The sequence below is a fragment of the Trachypithecus francoisi genome, unplaced genomic scaffold, assembly GCF_009764315.1.
Source record: "Trachypithecus francoisi isolate TF-2019V2 unplaced genomic scaffold, Tfra_2.0 Lachesis_group10, whole genome shotgun sequence".
NCBI classification, from domain to species: Eukaryota; Metazoa; Chordata; class Mammalia; order Primates; family Cercopithecidae; genus Trachypithecus; species Trachypithecus francoisi.
Window position 1 is genome coordinate 68,634,083 of NW_022681455.1, and position 14,242 is coordinate 68,648,324.

Genomic DNA, 14,242 nt, shown 5'->3' on the forward strand with positions numbered 1-14,242 from the left:
TGGTGATATCCCCTTATCATTTTTTATTGCGTCTATTTGATTCCTCTCTCTTTTCTTCTTTATTAGTCTTGCTAGCGGTCTGTCAATTTTGTTGATCTTTTCAAAAAACCAACTCCTGGATTCATTGATTTTTTGGAGGGTTTTTTTGTCTCTATCTCCTTCAGTTCTGCTCTGATCTTAGTTATTTCTTGCCTTCTGCTAGCTTTTGAATGTGTTTGCTCTTGCCTCTCTAGTTCTTTTAATTGTGATGTTAAAGTGTCAATTTTAGATCTTTCCTGCTTTCTCTTGTGGGCATTTAGTGCTATAAATTTCCTCTACACACTGCTTTAAATGTGTCCCAGAGATTCTGGTATGTTGTATCTTTGTTCTCATTGGTTTCAAAGAACATCTTTATTTCTGCTTTCATTTCGTTATGTACCCAGTAGTCATTCAGGAGCAGGTGTTCAGTTTCCATGTAGTTGAGCGGTTTTGATTGAGTTTCTTAGTCCTGAGTTCTAGTTTGATTGCACTGTGGTCTGAGAGACAGTTTGTTATAATTTCTGTTCTTGTACATTTGCTGAGGAGTGCTTTACTTCCAATTATGTGGTCAATTTTGGAATAAGTGCGATGTGGTGCTGAGAAGAATGTATATTCTGTTGATTTGGGGTGGAGAGTTCTATAGATGTCTATTAGGTCCGCTTGGTGCAGAGATGAGTTCAATTCCTGGATATCCTTGTTAACTTTCTGTCTCGTTGATCTGTCTAATGTTGACAGTGGAGTGTTGAAGTCTCCCATTATTATTGTATGGGAGTCTAAGTCTCTTTGTAGGTCTCTAAGGACTTGCTTTATGAATCTGGGTGCTCCTGTATTGGGTGCATATATATTTAGGAGAGTTAGCTCTTCCTGTTGAATTGATCCCTTTACCATTATGTAATGGCCTTCTTTGTCTCTTTTGATCTTTGATGGTTTAAAGTCTGTTTTATCAGAGACTAGGATTGCAACCCCTGCTTTTTTTTGTTCTCCATTTGCTTGGTAGATCTTCCTCCATCCCTTTATTTTGAGCCTATGTATGTCTCTGCATGTGAGATGGTCTCCTGAATACAGCAGACTGATGGGTCTTGACTCTTTATCCAGTTTGCCAGTCTGTGTCTTTTAATTGGAGCATTTAGTCCATTTACATTTAAGGTTAATATTGTTATGTGTGAACTTGATCCTGTCATTATGATATTAACTGGTTATTTTGCTCGTTAGTTGATGCAGTTTCTTCCTAGCCTCGATGGTCTTTACATTTTGGCATGTTTTTGCAATGGCTGGTACCGGTTGTTCCTTTCCATGTTTAGGGCTTCCTTCAGGGTCTCTTGTAAGGCAGGCCTGGTGGTGACAAAATCTCTAAGCATTTGCTTATCTGTAAAGGATTTTATTTCTCCTTCACTGATGAAACTTAGTTTGGCTGGATATGAAATTCTGGGTTGAAAATTCTTTTCTTTAAGAACGTTGAATATTGGCCCCCACTCTCTTCTGGCTTGTAGAGTTTCTGCCGAGAGATCTGCTGTTAGTCTGATGGGCTTCCCTTTGTGGGTAACCCGACCTTTCTCTCTGGCTGCCCTTAAGATTTTTTCCTTCATTTCAACTTTGGTGAATCTGGCAATTATGTGTCTTGGAGTTGCTCTTCTGGAGGAGTATCTTTGTGGCGTTCTCTGTATTTCCTGAATTTGAATGTTGGCCTGCCCTACTAGGTTGGGGAAGTTCTCCTGGATGATATCCTGAAGAGTGTTTTCCAACTTGGTTCCATTTTCCCCCTCACTTTCAGGCACCCCAATCAGACGTAGATTTGGTCTTTTTACATAATCCCATACTTCTTGCAGGCTTTGTTCATTTCTTTTTCTTCTTTTTTCTTTTGGTTTCTCTTCTCGCTTCATTTCATTCATTTGATCCTCAATCGCTGATACTCTTTCTTCCAGTTGATCGAGTCGGTTACTGAAGCTTGTGCATTTGTCACGTATTTCTCGTGTCATGGTTTTCATCTCTGTCATTTCGTTTATGATCTTCTCTGCATTAATTAGTCTAGCTGTCAATTCTTCCACTTTTTTTTCAAGATTTTTAGTTTCTTTGCGCTGGGTACGTAATTCCTCCTTTAGCTCTGAGAAGTTTGATGGACTGAAGCCTTCTTCTCTCATCTCGTCAAAGTCATTCTCTGACCAGCTTTGATCCGTTGCTGGCGATGGGCTGCGCTCCTTTGCAGGGGGAGATGCGCTCTTATTTTTGAATTTCCAGCTTTTCTGCCCTGCTTTTTCCCCATCTTTGTGTTTTATCTGTCTCTGGTCTTTGATGATGGTGACGTACTGATGGGGTTTTGGTATAGGTGTCCTTCCTGTTTGATAGTTTTCCGTCTGACAGTCAGAAGGACTGTCTGTTGGTCTGTTGGAGATTGCTTGAGGTCCACTCCAGACCCTGTTTGCCTGGGTATCAGCAGCAGAGGTTGCCAAAGATAGAATATTGCTGAACAGCGAGTGTACCTGTCTGATTCTTCCTTTGGAAGTTTCCTCTCAGGGATGACTCCACCCTGTGAGGTGTGGGGTGTCAGACTGCCCCTAGTGGGGGATGTCTCCCAGCTAGGCTACTCAGGGGTCAGGGACCCACCTGAGCAGGCAGTCTGTCCGTTCTCGATCTCAACCTCCGCGTTGGGAGATCCACGCTCTCCCCAAAGCTGTCAGACAGAGTCGTTCGCCTCTGCACCGCCCCCGCTGCTTTCCTATTGGACCTCAGCTGTGGGCTGTCCCCAGAGGTGGAGTCTACAGAGACAGGCAGGTTTCCTTGAGCTGCTGTGAGCTCCACCCAGTTCGAGCTTCCCAGCGGCTTTGTTTACCTACTTAAGCCTCAGCAATGGCGGGCGCCCCTCCCCCAGCCTCGCTGCTGCCTTGCGGATAGATCGCCGCAGACGGCTGTGTTAGCAGTGAGGGAGGCTCCGTGGGCGTGGGACCCTCCCGCCAGGTGTGGGATATATTCTCCTGGTGTGCCTGTTTCCTTAAAGCGCAGTATTGGGGTGGGAGTTACGCGATTTTCCAGGTGTTATGTGTCTCAGTTCCCCTGGCTAGGAAAACGGATTTCCTTCCCCCTTGCGCTTCCAGGTGAGGCGATGCCTCGCCCTGCTTCAGCTCACGCTGGTCAGGCTGCAGCAGCTGACCAGCACCGATTGTCCGGCACTCCCTAGAGAGATGACCCCAGTACCTCAGTTGAAAATGCAGAAATCACCAGTCTTCTGTGTTACTCGCGCTGGGAGTTGGAGACTGGAGCTGTTCCTATTCGGCCATCTTGCTCCGCCTCAACAAATATATATTAATGAATAATTGCTGAAGATTAGCAATTTGCCTTGCCTATTTTTTGCTTATAGTTTTGTTTTCTAGAAAAAAATTCAATAATTTATATCCCTCCCCAAACTAAAAAAAGAGCCCAGATTTTTAATTTCTTGATAAAATCTCATTACTTTGGAAAAAAATATTAAATATAGACTCATTAAATTTACCTTTGTTGTTGGTTTATTGACAATAAATGGAGGGAAACTAACAGTCTTATTAAGTTATAACTTACATTCAATCAAATTCATGCTTTGTAAGTGACAAATGATTTTTAGTACACTTATAGAATTGTGCACTCATCTAGTTTTAGAACCTCCTACCATCCCCAAAATATCCTTCAAACACATTTGTAACCACTCCTTGTTCCTCAGCCCCAGGAAACCACTGATTTGCTTACCGCTTTTATAGACTTGCTGTTACTGGAAATTTCAGATAAGTGAAATTATGCAATCTGTAGTCTTTATAGTATGACTCCCTCTACTTAGCATAATGTTTTTGAGAATCATCCATGTTATCACATTTATCAGTGTTTCTTTCATTTTAATTCCTGAACAGTATTGTGTGGTATGAATATATACATTTTGTTGATACATTCACTACTTTATGGGCACTGAATTGTTTTCAGTTTTTAACTACTATGAATAATGATGTTGTGAAGATTCACATACAACTGTGTGGATGTAAGTTTTCATTTCTCTTGGGTAGGTAGGCACTTTGGAGTAGCATTACTGAAATTTACAGTAAGTTCATGTTTAATTTTTTTTAAATTGCCATATTATTTTTTCAAGTAGCTGTATCATTTTACATTTCCACCAGCAATGTATGAGGTTGCCAGTTTTTTCACATCTTTGCCAACACTCAGCATTGTCAGTCTTTTTGATTATAACCATTCTAGTCGATACATAGTGGTATCTTACGTGGTTTTAATTTTCATTTTCCTAATGACTAATGATTTTGAACATCTTTTTACATGCTAATTATCCATTTGCATATATGGCAAAATGTTGATTCAAATTTTTTGCTTTTATTTTAATTTGGTTGCTTATCTTATTGAGTTGTAGACCTTCTTTATGTATTCTGAATATAAGCTTTTTATTAGATATATAATTTGAAAATATTTTCTCCTGATCTGTGACTTATCTTTTAATTTTCTTAACAGAGCTTTTGGAAGAGGATACTTTAATTATGATGAAGTCCAATTTATTAATTTTGGTTTTAGAGATTTGGCTTTTGGAGTTCAGTGTAGTCACTCTTTGCCTAATCCCAGGTATCAAAGATTTTGCATGTTTTCTCTTTGAAGTTTTATATTTGTAGGTTTTACATTTACATCTATGATTCATTTTGAATTAATATTTGAAAATAATGTGAAGTATTTGGAAAACTGGTCAGGAAAGCACTTTAGGAGATTAACCTGGAAAATAGTGCCTTTGTCAAGTAAATATGTAAGAAACAAACTTCCTAAATGAGCTCTTATCTTTTCTGTTATAAAATGAGAACGTTCTTATTACAAAAGAAGATTGGAAGGGATTTCTGATTTGCAGCATTGGAGTAGTAAGGACCAGATTTACCCTCTAACCTGAAACAACAACAACAAAAGACAAAAATATACAAAACCATGTTTTTTAAGATACTGGACTTCAGGCAACAAAATGTAGTGACCATTGAGAGAAAGTAAAATGAGGTGAACCTTATGATTTCCGCAGTTTACTGCCTTGACAGAAATTCCAGATCTTGGGCAGGGAGGGAGAAACCAGGTGGAGCCCAGCAGATTTTCTCAACTAGAAGAGCAAAGCACTTAGAATTCTTAGAAGACACTCCTGGAAAACAGAAAGATACATAGGGAGAGAACTTGAGGTATTTGCAAACAGTCCCCTACAGTTTTCGACTGAGTATTGTTTAGTGCATGAATGTGAGAAAACTATGCTAGGCCAGAATAAGAACTATCCAAAAGGTTTAGCTGTAACCGTTCATGTGGCTTATATCAGACCCTAAATTGTGTTTGTTCACACTAGACAGACTAGACAGTCTCATAATCCACATAGCATTAGAGAATAATTAGCTCTAAACTAAATATGCCCTGGTCCCACCTAAGAAATATAAAAAGCAAGGCCCAAGGGGATCAAACTGTTTCCAAGTAACTTAACTGCACCACAGGAGAAAAAAAAAAACCTTCAGTACTAGTTACAGGAACACAAAAATAGCCAGCAACAAACAAGGTAAAATTCATAATTCTTGAGACTAATAAATAATTACTGATCATGCCAAGAAGGAAGAAAATAGGACCCATGATGAGAAAAAAATTAATCTCTCAAAATTGACCCAGAACTGATGTTAAAATTTTCATATGAGAACATTAAAACAGCTATTATAACTTTATTTCATACATTTATAAGTTAAGCAAAAACATAGGTAATATAAAGAAAAACACCCAAATCAAATGTCTAGAAAAGAAAACTACAAAAATGGGAGATAAAAAATATACAGTGGGATGGCATTATGGCAGATTACACATTGTAGAAGAAAAGATTGGTGATCTTAAAGATACAGCAATATTAGCTAACCAAAATAAAACCCAGACAAAAATAATAATTTTTAAAAAATAATCTGAGCATCAGTGAGTTGTGGGACAACTTCAAACAAAATCCTTGTATGTGAGGAAAACAGAGAGATCAAAAGTATTTGAAGAAAAACGGCCAAAATTTTTCCAAATTTGTTGAAAACCATAAACTGACATGGTTTTCCAAGAAGTTCAATCAACTTGAAACACAAGAAACAAAGACTACATCAAGGCGCATCACAATCAAGTTGCTCAAAGCCAGAGATAAAGAGAAGAATCTTAAAAGCAACCAGAGAATAAAGACACACACACACACACACACACACATACACATACACAATACAGGGTAACAAATGTAAGTTTGACATCAATATGTCATCAGAAGCAATGGAAGCAAGAAGACAGTAACACAACATTTTTAAAATACTGGAAGACAGAAAACAAAACAACAACAACAACAACAATAAAACTCTGGAATTCTATACCCAGAATTCAAAATGGAGACAAAATAAAGTCCTCTTCAGACCTTAAAGCTAAAATAATTCATCACCTGCAGACCCTCACTACCAGAAATGTTACATAAACTCCTTCAGGAATAAGGAAGATGATACCAGGTAGAAATATGAGTGGGTGATCTAACAGAAGAGGAGCACAGACATGGTAACTGTATTTATGTACATGAACTGTTACCACCAATCCTTTTGGATAGTTATTTTCCTAGTCAAGTGTAGTTTCCCTGCATTCATGCAATGAATAGTAGGAGACAGCTGAATACTGGAGGGGACTCTTTGCAAATATCCAGGGTTTTTTCTCTGTGTGTCTTTCTGCTCTCCAGTGCTCTATTCCAATAATTCTAACTGCCTTCTTCTCCCCAATTTAGAGAGTCAGCTGAACTCCACTTGGTTTCTCCCTCTCTGCTCTGTGATCTGGAATTTCTGTAAATACAATAGGGCAGTTATAAGCCTCATCCCATTGATTTCCTGTCTCTCAGTGGTCACTGTATTTTGTTGCCGGAAGTCTAGTATCTTGAAAACCATTGTTTTATACATTTTGCCTTTTTTTGTTGTTGCTGCTCCAGGTTAGAGGGTAAATCTGGTCCCTACTACTCCAATGTTGCAATCTTCTTTGGTAACAGGAATTTTCTCATTTTCCCATAGACAAGATAAGGGCTTATTCGAGCATACAATTTGTTCCTTACACATGCTAGAGATACAGTTTTCCAAGTTAGTCTCCTGAGTTTTCCTGGTCAATTTTCTAAACTGGCAAAATATCTTTTCTTTGACCCCTATTGATCCTTTTAAGTACACAACAATGTAATTGATAACATTCCTTTTATTATACAGTTTTCAATTAGTCTTGCTAACTTTCTTTTTATTATTTTTCTCCTTTATGACTGGATTGCAGTCCCAGCAGAGGAAACCTACTCTTATTGTCAAATATGCCTCTGAAAAAAAGCTTTTCGGGGCTAACTAGTCTATAGATGGTTTCTTCCAGCTGCAATTTAAAGTGTTGATCTGAAAGGAGAGCCTAATTTATTTGATTTATGATTTCTATGATAATATAAGTCTTCCTAAGCACAGTAAAGAGTTAAGGTGCAGCTAATCATTGCAGGATTTGAATTTCAAAAAAAAAAAAAATGGAAATGGAAGGTTTTTATTGAAAGCGCTTAGATCTTTTGCTTCCTTTCCAAGACTTACAAGAACATTTTTTTTTTTTCATTCTCAGGGCAGAATGAAATCATTATTCAGTCTTGTCCTAAAGGAGTAAGACTTTAGCTAATACCCATTTAAAAATATTTCCTTTTTTTAGCATGTATAGTCCTCAATGGATTTAGTGAGGACTACTGAGCTCTTGTTTTTATTTTTGTTTTTTATTTTTCCTTTTGTAAAATAGGTCAGGCTCCTTAGAGGCAAGTAATTCAATAAAATAGTTGTCTAACGTGTGAAGTTTAAAAGACATCTGTTTAAGAGGACTAGACAAGGGGAAAAGGGAGGAACTGACCTATATATATATCAAGGCTCTGCATACAAATATGCCCACTCATTTTGTGGATGGAGACTTACTGGCAAATCCATTAGAGCTGCAGGGGCAGCCAAGGCTGTGAGCCAGGTTGCCTGGATTCAAGTCCTGATTCTTGCCCTTATTAGCTGAGCAATCTTGGCCAAGTTACATATTAAATAATTTCTGTGTATTTCCATTTCCCCAGTAGTAGGTGGGGGTAGTAAAATCACCTCTTTCACAGATTTGATATGAGGATAATTCAAGTTAATATTTATAAAGCACTTAGAATAATTCTTTGTACACAAAACATACTGTATAAGTGTCATATAAAATATGCATTTTAAAATATATTTACTGAGAAATATAACCATTTGTTGACCCAAGAATCACCCCATATTTGGAACTGTCATTTATGCAAATGTTATGAAAGTCGAGCGCTAGTAAGAAATTTAATTCAAATATCTGTAAAAGTATTTACATAGAAAAGACTATTGTTTCCTACATATAGGAGCTTATAACAAAACGTTTTTAAACTCAAAGTGTATTGAGGGCTCTCCAGGTATTAAGCACAATGCAAGGCACTAAGAATTTAAAGACAAATAAGGCCCAACCTTCATTTAAAGAACACTGCAGTTAAGCAGACAAATAATTGGATCACTTAAAAATAATATACAGGTGCAGTACCAACAATGTTTCCAAAGAGTACCAGGTAAGAGCACCTAATTGCAGGAGTATGGGGGTGGGGAGATTGGGGAAATAGGCCAAAGAAAGCTAACTGGAGTTGTTGAGTGTAAATCAGGCCATGAGGCAGGAAAGGGTATTCCTGGCAGAGGGAGAGAATCATCATTGTGATCCAAAGAACAAAGTCAGTCATATGTTCAGCATTGCTGGAGCTCCTGATGGGTCACTAGGTTTTGGGACTAGACTCAAGCTCTGAACTTTAAGATACAATTTTATTATTTCTCCCACACGTGAGCTCAGTCTTGGTGTTGAACCATAATAACTAGAGTCATAAGAAGCTGATTTTCAGCCATATATCACATTATGACTATACACGGAATTCAAAATCTTGTACAATAGCCAACTGACCATATGTTCACAGAGTCTCCAATTTTTAGCCTGTTTGTTGAACTCTTTTAGGAAATCAAATTAGAGATCAGAATGTTGATCACTCAGCATCAAAATGGAACAAAGGTCATAGACATTCTTGGGACACAATTCCAACAAGCCAGGTTAGTGGATGCTCTTCACTTTTTCAATTTGCAAATATCTCAACCTCAGTGACACCTATTGCTCCTTGAGGGTTAGAAGAAGCATCCTCTTCTGGAGAAAACTGAATAAAATCTGATAACTTACTGCTTTATGACTCTCTAGTTTTAGAATTTGTGCAGGATTATGGATTTAAGATACCATATTTCAGGCTATTATATTACAGTATGATTGACTTGGCAACAGCTTTCTCTAATACCAAATCAATAATTATGTATGTTGTTTTAAAGAAATGCTATGTATTCTTGATTAGATATGGTGGGTTCTTTTGTAGCGCCCCCCCCCCCAAAATACAAAATCTTTCCCATTGTAATTTAATTCTGGCATGTTGATATTCATCAACTGTTGATTTTTGTTAGATTTCAAAATTCAGAAAATTTTTTTTTATCTTATCTCTCAATTCAGAGGCTTTTTAAAATTTTAATTTACTTTTGTAGCTGACTGCTTACTGACTAATGCATTTTTACTTCTAGGGCCAGGCAATGAAAAAACTGCTTAAATACGCATCTCTGGTATGCAGGGAGTATTAGAATTAAAGCTGAGAAATGAAAACCAAAACACTGTGAGAGAGAAAGTTATTATACCTCATTTTCAAACTTCAGACATGGAAGAGAAACCCCAAATGTACTATATTTTCATTTCTTGCATCTTTCTTCTTTGTATGTCACCCAGGCCATTCATACCTTGCCCTCTTCGACACCTTTAAGTCCATTTCTTACCATATAAACTCATTAAAAATTGTTCATGTTTTTTGAAATTTTGTCTTGCATTTAATAAATCAATAAATAATGATTTCCTGAGTTGAACATTGCAATATCTACCAAAGGGGAAAGAATCATCTGTGAAAAACATAGTCGTAGTTCTTTGTCATTATGGATCATGGATTATTATCAGGGAGACAAAATACATACATGAAAATATATCAAATATGTTTTTTATTAAAAATCAGTATGTAAAAATTGCTTTACTAGAGAATATAATCACTCGCGTTTCAAAAAAAAAAAAAAACCAGAGTTATAACAGGGGTTTAGAGTAGTTCGGAAGCTTTAATAATTCAGGAGGGACTTGTGGTGATTCTTAAAGCATGGATAGATTAACCAAGAAGTGGCACAGATTTAGAAAAAGACGAGCATGAGAACAAGCAGAGATAGGAATGAATGTGTGTTTGTATGTGTGTGTGTGTCTGTGTTGATGAGCAGGCTGTAATAAATATTCTTATTGGGAGAAAGAATGTTCCTGTTCTGAAGGACAGGTAAATATATTGGAATATGTAAAAATAGCTATCATTTATAAAATACTGACAATGCTAAGTGTCCTACATAAATTCTCTCTCTTCTTCCTTAACCAAAAATCTGTGAAGTAGATAGCATCATTTTCATTTCCATTTTACTGATGAGGAAGCTGGGGCTTCGTACCTAAGGTCACACAGCCAAAGAATAGTGAAGCCAAGATTGGCACTTAGAAAGCTTGACTGCTGAGTCTAAGACACTGTTAAAGGAGAATCAGGCCACATATTTAATGGCCTTAATTATAAGAAACGTGAATTCCGACATGATATTTTAAAGTAACAGAAGACCATTACAGTTCTGAGTGACCAATGAAACTGATATCTAAAGATGAGTTACCTATCAGAGGTCCCTACAGTGATTTGGGATGAGCTCATGAAATCAATAGGGAGAGAGGAGTAAGAGTGAGGACAAGTCAATGATAAAAATTATCACCACTTCCTTATGTCTCTGCGTTGTTTGACTGTACTACTGACAGATGTTGGGGTATAAAAAGTTGTAGTAGTAAAAAGCTGGGCAGCATATGCTGCACTCCTCCCAGCACTACTCATTCCCCCATTGAGCTCTTTCTGAGGTAGCTGAAGGAGCTAGACTGGGCCCCATGTGGGAGGTACTTTAAGGTTTGAGTAATTTGGCCAGCTGTGGGGAGATTATTTTGTGAGCCAGGAAATAAAATGAATAATACTCTAGATACCTGGAGTGGGTGTAATTCATTGCTTAAGCATGCATGATACTCACCTCAAGGCTCATTAGACCTGGCTGTAATTCAGGATATGCCATCATTTTTATTGACAGACACCATGGCCATGAATGTGTTTCCGGTCTACTAAGCATGGCAGTAGGATAGGATTTCTGACTTTCTCTTTTCTTCTTCTACTTACTCCTTGGCTTTTAAGTAAATTCTACTATACAATAGTCATTTTGACTGATTCATGCTTTTAATGTTTTCAAAAATTCCAATGTGCTTTGACACTGGTAGTTCTGTAAAACAATGATATAAGTAGAGAATTGAGTCCAAGCAGCAACAAATCTTTTCTTTTGAATTCAGCAGACAGAAATATTTTAACTTCCTAGCCTATGCAATGCAGAACAATGTTCTTGTTAAAAAGGAAAAAAAATAACTGAAGTATATAGGCATTATAATCCCTGAAATTTTCTGTAACAAAAACAACAAAATAAGAATGCCTTAATGTTGTAGACAGCCATATTTTAAAGCTCAATGAGCAGTATTATTGCCAAGAGTAATTAAGTTATTCAGATTTTGACCATATGGCATATAGCTACAATAACTGTTTTAATGTCCTTTTTTACTAATTCTATCACCTATGCTGCATTGTACTTTGGAGGCTGTTTCTATTGATTATTTTTTCCTTCTTTATGGGTTGTATTTCCCCACTTCTTTGTATATCTGTAATTTTTGACTGGATGACAGATGTGAATTTCATATTGTTCAGTGCTGATATTTTTGTTTTCTTTTAAATATTCTTAAGCTTTCTTCTGGGTTGCAGTTAAGTCACTTGGAAACAGTTTGATCTCTAAAGTTGCTCCTTTTAAGCTTTGTTAGGTGAGACCAGAGTATTAAATTTAGGACAAAACATTCCTCACTACTGGGGCAATACTCTTCCAAATACTCTACCGAATACCTGTTTTATTATTATTTTTCTCCCTATTTTGGCTCGTGGGGATATGAACTACTTCCCACCTTGTGTGAGCTCTGGAGGTTCTCCTGCTTGCTCCTTGCTACTAGTTCTCTCCCTGCTCAGGTGGCTTCCTCACACACAGGTGCTCATCAGTACCCAGCTGCAGCCCTCTACCAATCTCTGGATCTCTCTTTCTCTTTCTCTCTCACCTTCTCTGTGCAACTCTCTTGGTCATTCTGCTCTCTCTGTGCAACTCTTTCCTATCCAGTATTTTGCTCTGCAAATTCCATCCACCTTTGCCTCTGAATTCTCAATTCTGTCTCCTCAGCACAGGAAGACCTTCAGACTCCCAGCACCGTGGCCAGGAAACACTCTGCAAGCAGTAAGTGGGAACATCCTGGGGCTCACTTAGTTTGTTTCCCATCTCTCAGAGATCTTTCTCACACTGTCTGTTTTTTGATGTCTAAAACATATTTAGACTCGTTTCTTAGTTGTCTAATGATAGTGAGTATATCTGGTCCTGGTTACCTGTCTTGATTGGAAGTGAAAGTACAGTTATTCAAATTTTTAAATATGTCAAAAAATAAAGTAAAAATTGAAAACCTTTTGGTGCTTACAGTAAATTGTAAGACTTGTGCTCAAAATTGAATCTGGACTCAGAATATGTCCTTCAAGCCCTGTGAGCGGAGGATCTCTTCCAGATTCTTGTTATGTCTCTTTGCAGCGAAAATTGATGTTAAAATTATATTGTCCTACATATCAAATTTTTATGAGCAGAAATGAGCCAAAAAAAAAAAAAAAAAAGAATTTCCAGAACAGCAATTGTGGAAGTCTGTTAACCACATTTGGGATAGAAACAGTGGTGATATGTATATTTATATATATATGAAAACCTACATACTTTGTTTGGAGTGGTATTATAACTGATTGCTGACAATAAAATGTTTGAGTGCAATGGGTGTTATGATTAATTGGGTTTTTGGTTAAATTAATATTAGTTTGATACCTCTTGTTTTATTCCTTGCATTGAACATCTTTCTAATATTGATTAATTTATATTCCTGGTAACTAGAGAAAATTTGATGTAATTAAGTTTTTGTGAACTTAATTAAGTTTATATTTTTCATATGTCTATGATTCAAGTAGTGTATCTAGGTCAAAGTGTTGAACATAAGTAATCACTTTGTAGCACTGTAGATGTGGCTAATGTGGTTTCACTGGGGCTCCACTGTCAGTATATTGATCAAAGATATTCAGCATCTAGAAAACTAGACACAGATACATTCCCACATCAGGGCAGGAGAGCATATAGTCCAGAGGAGGTTCCAGGAGAGCAAGCAAGAAAGGTCTCGGCTAGTGGGGAGGTGACAACTAAGAATCTAGCAGGAGGTAATAGAAGGCTTATAGGTGGGAAGGAAGGTGACAGTAAATAGAACACTCCAGATCCAGGAAGACTGTAACTTTTTTGAGACCTGGATGTGGGTAACCTGGGAAAACACATGGAAATGAGAATGTTAGTATCTGAAGAAGATGAAGTAGGGAGGGACAGGAAAGGCACTATTCTCCAAGGAACTGGGAGAATGAGAAGAGGGGACCTAGATAAACACAAGAGTAGAAGTACCCAGTGGTATTATAAAGTGACTTGATTAAAGTTGTATTTGCTTCAGGGATGAGGATGTGGTTTCCCCGGCATCTTGCCTATGGCTATGGATCTTATCTGTTAAAGTGGGGTCACACTTAAACATGTGAATGACTGTAGACACCCATGTGAGAGACCTTAAAAAGAACAAGCCAGCCAGTTTGTTATAATGATGGAGAATGTGCTGTGTGTACCATTCCTAACCCTTTAAATCAACTCCATATAACTCCACAAACGTGCTGAGAGGGTGTTAAAAGCGGTTGGGCTTATCACAGGGGGAATCAATCCAAACCTCCTCTCTTTCACCTGCTTGCAATATTCCCTCATAGCAGCTCTTTTTGTGTTTCAGGACTTCAAATCCTCCAACTATATACTCTCAATTTTTCTTTTGACATTTGGCGCCTTGCCCTTAAGATTTTTGTTTGGCCTGGTCTTTCTGAGCATGTTGGGCCTCCCTCCAGGACATTGCTTTGGAAATTCACTCTCTGATCCTTCGCATGCTGTAGACCTTGTAC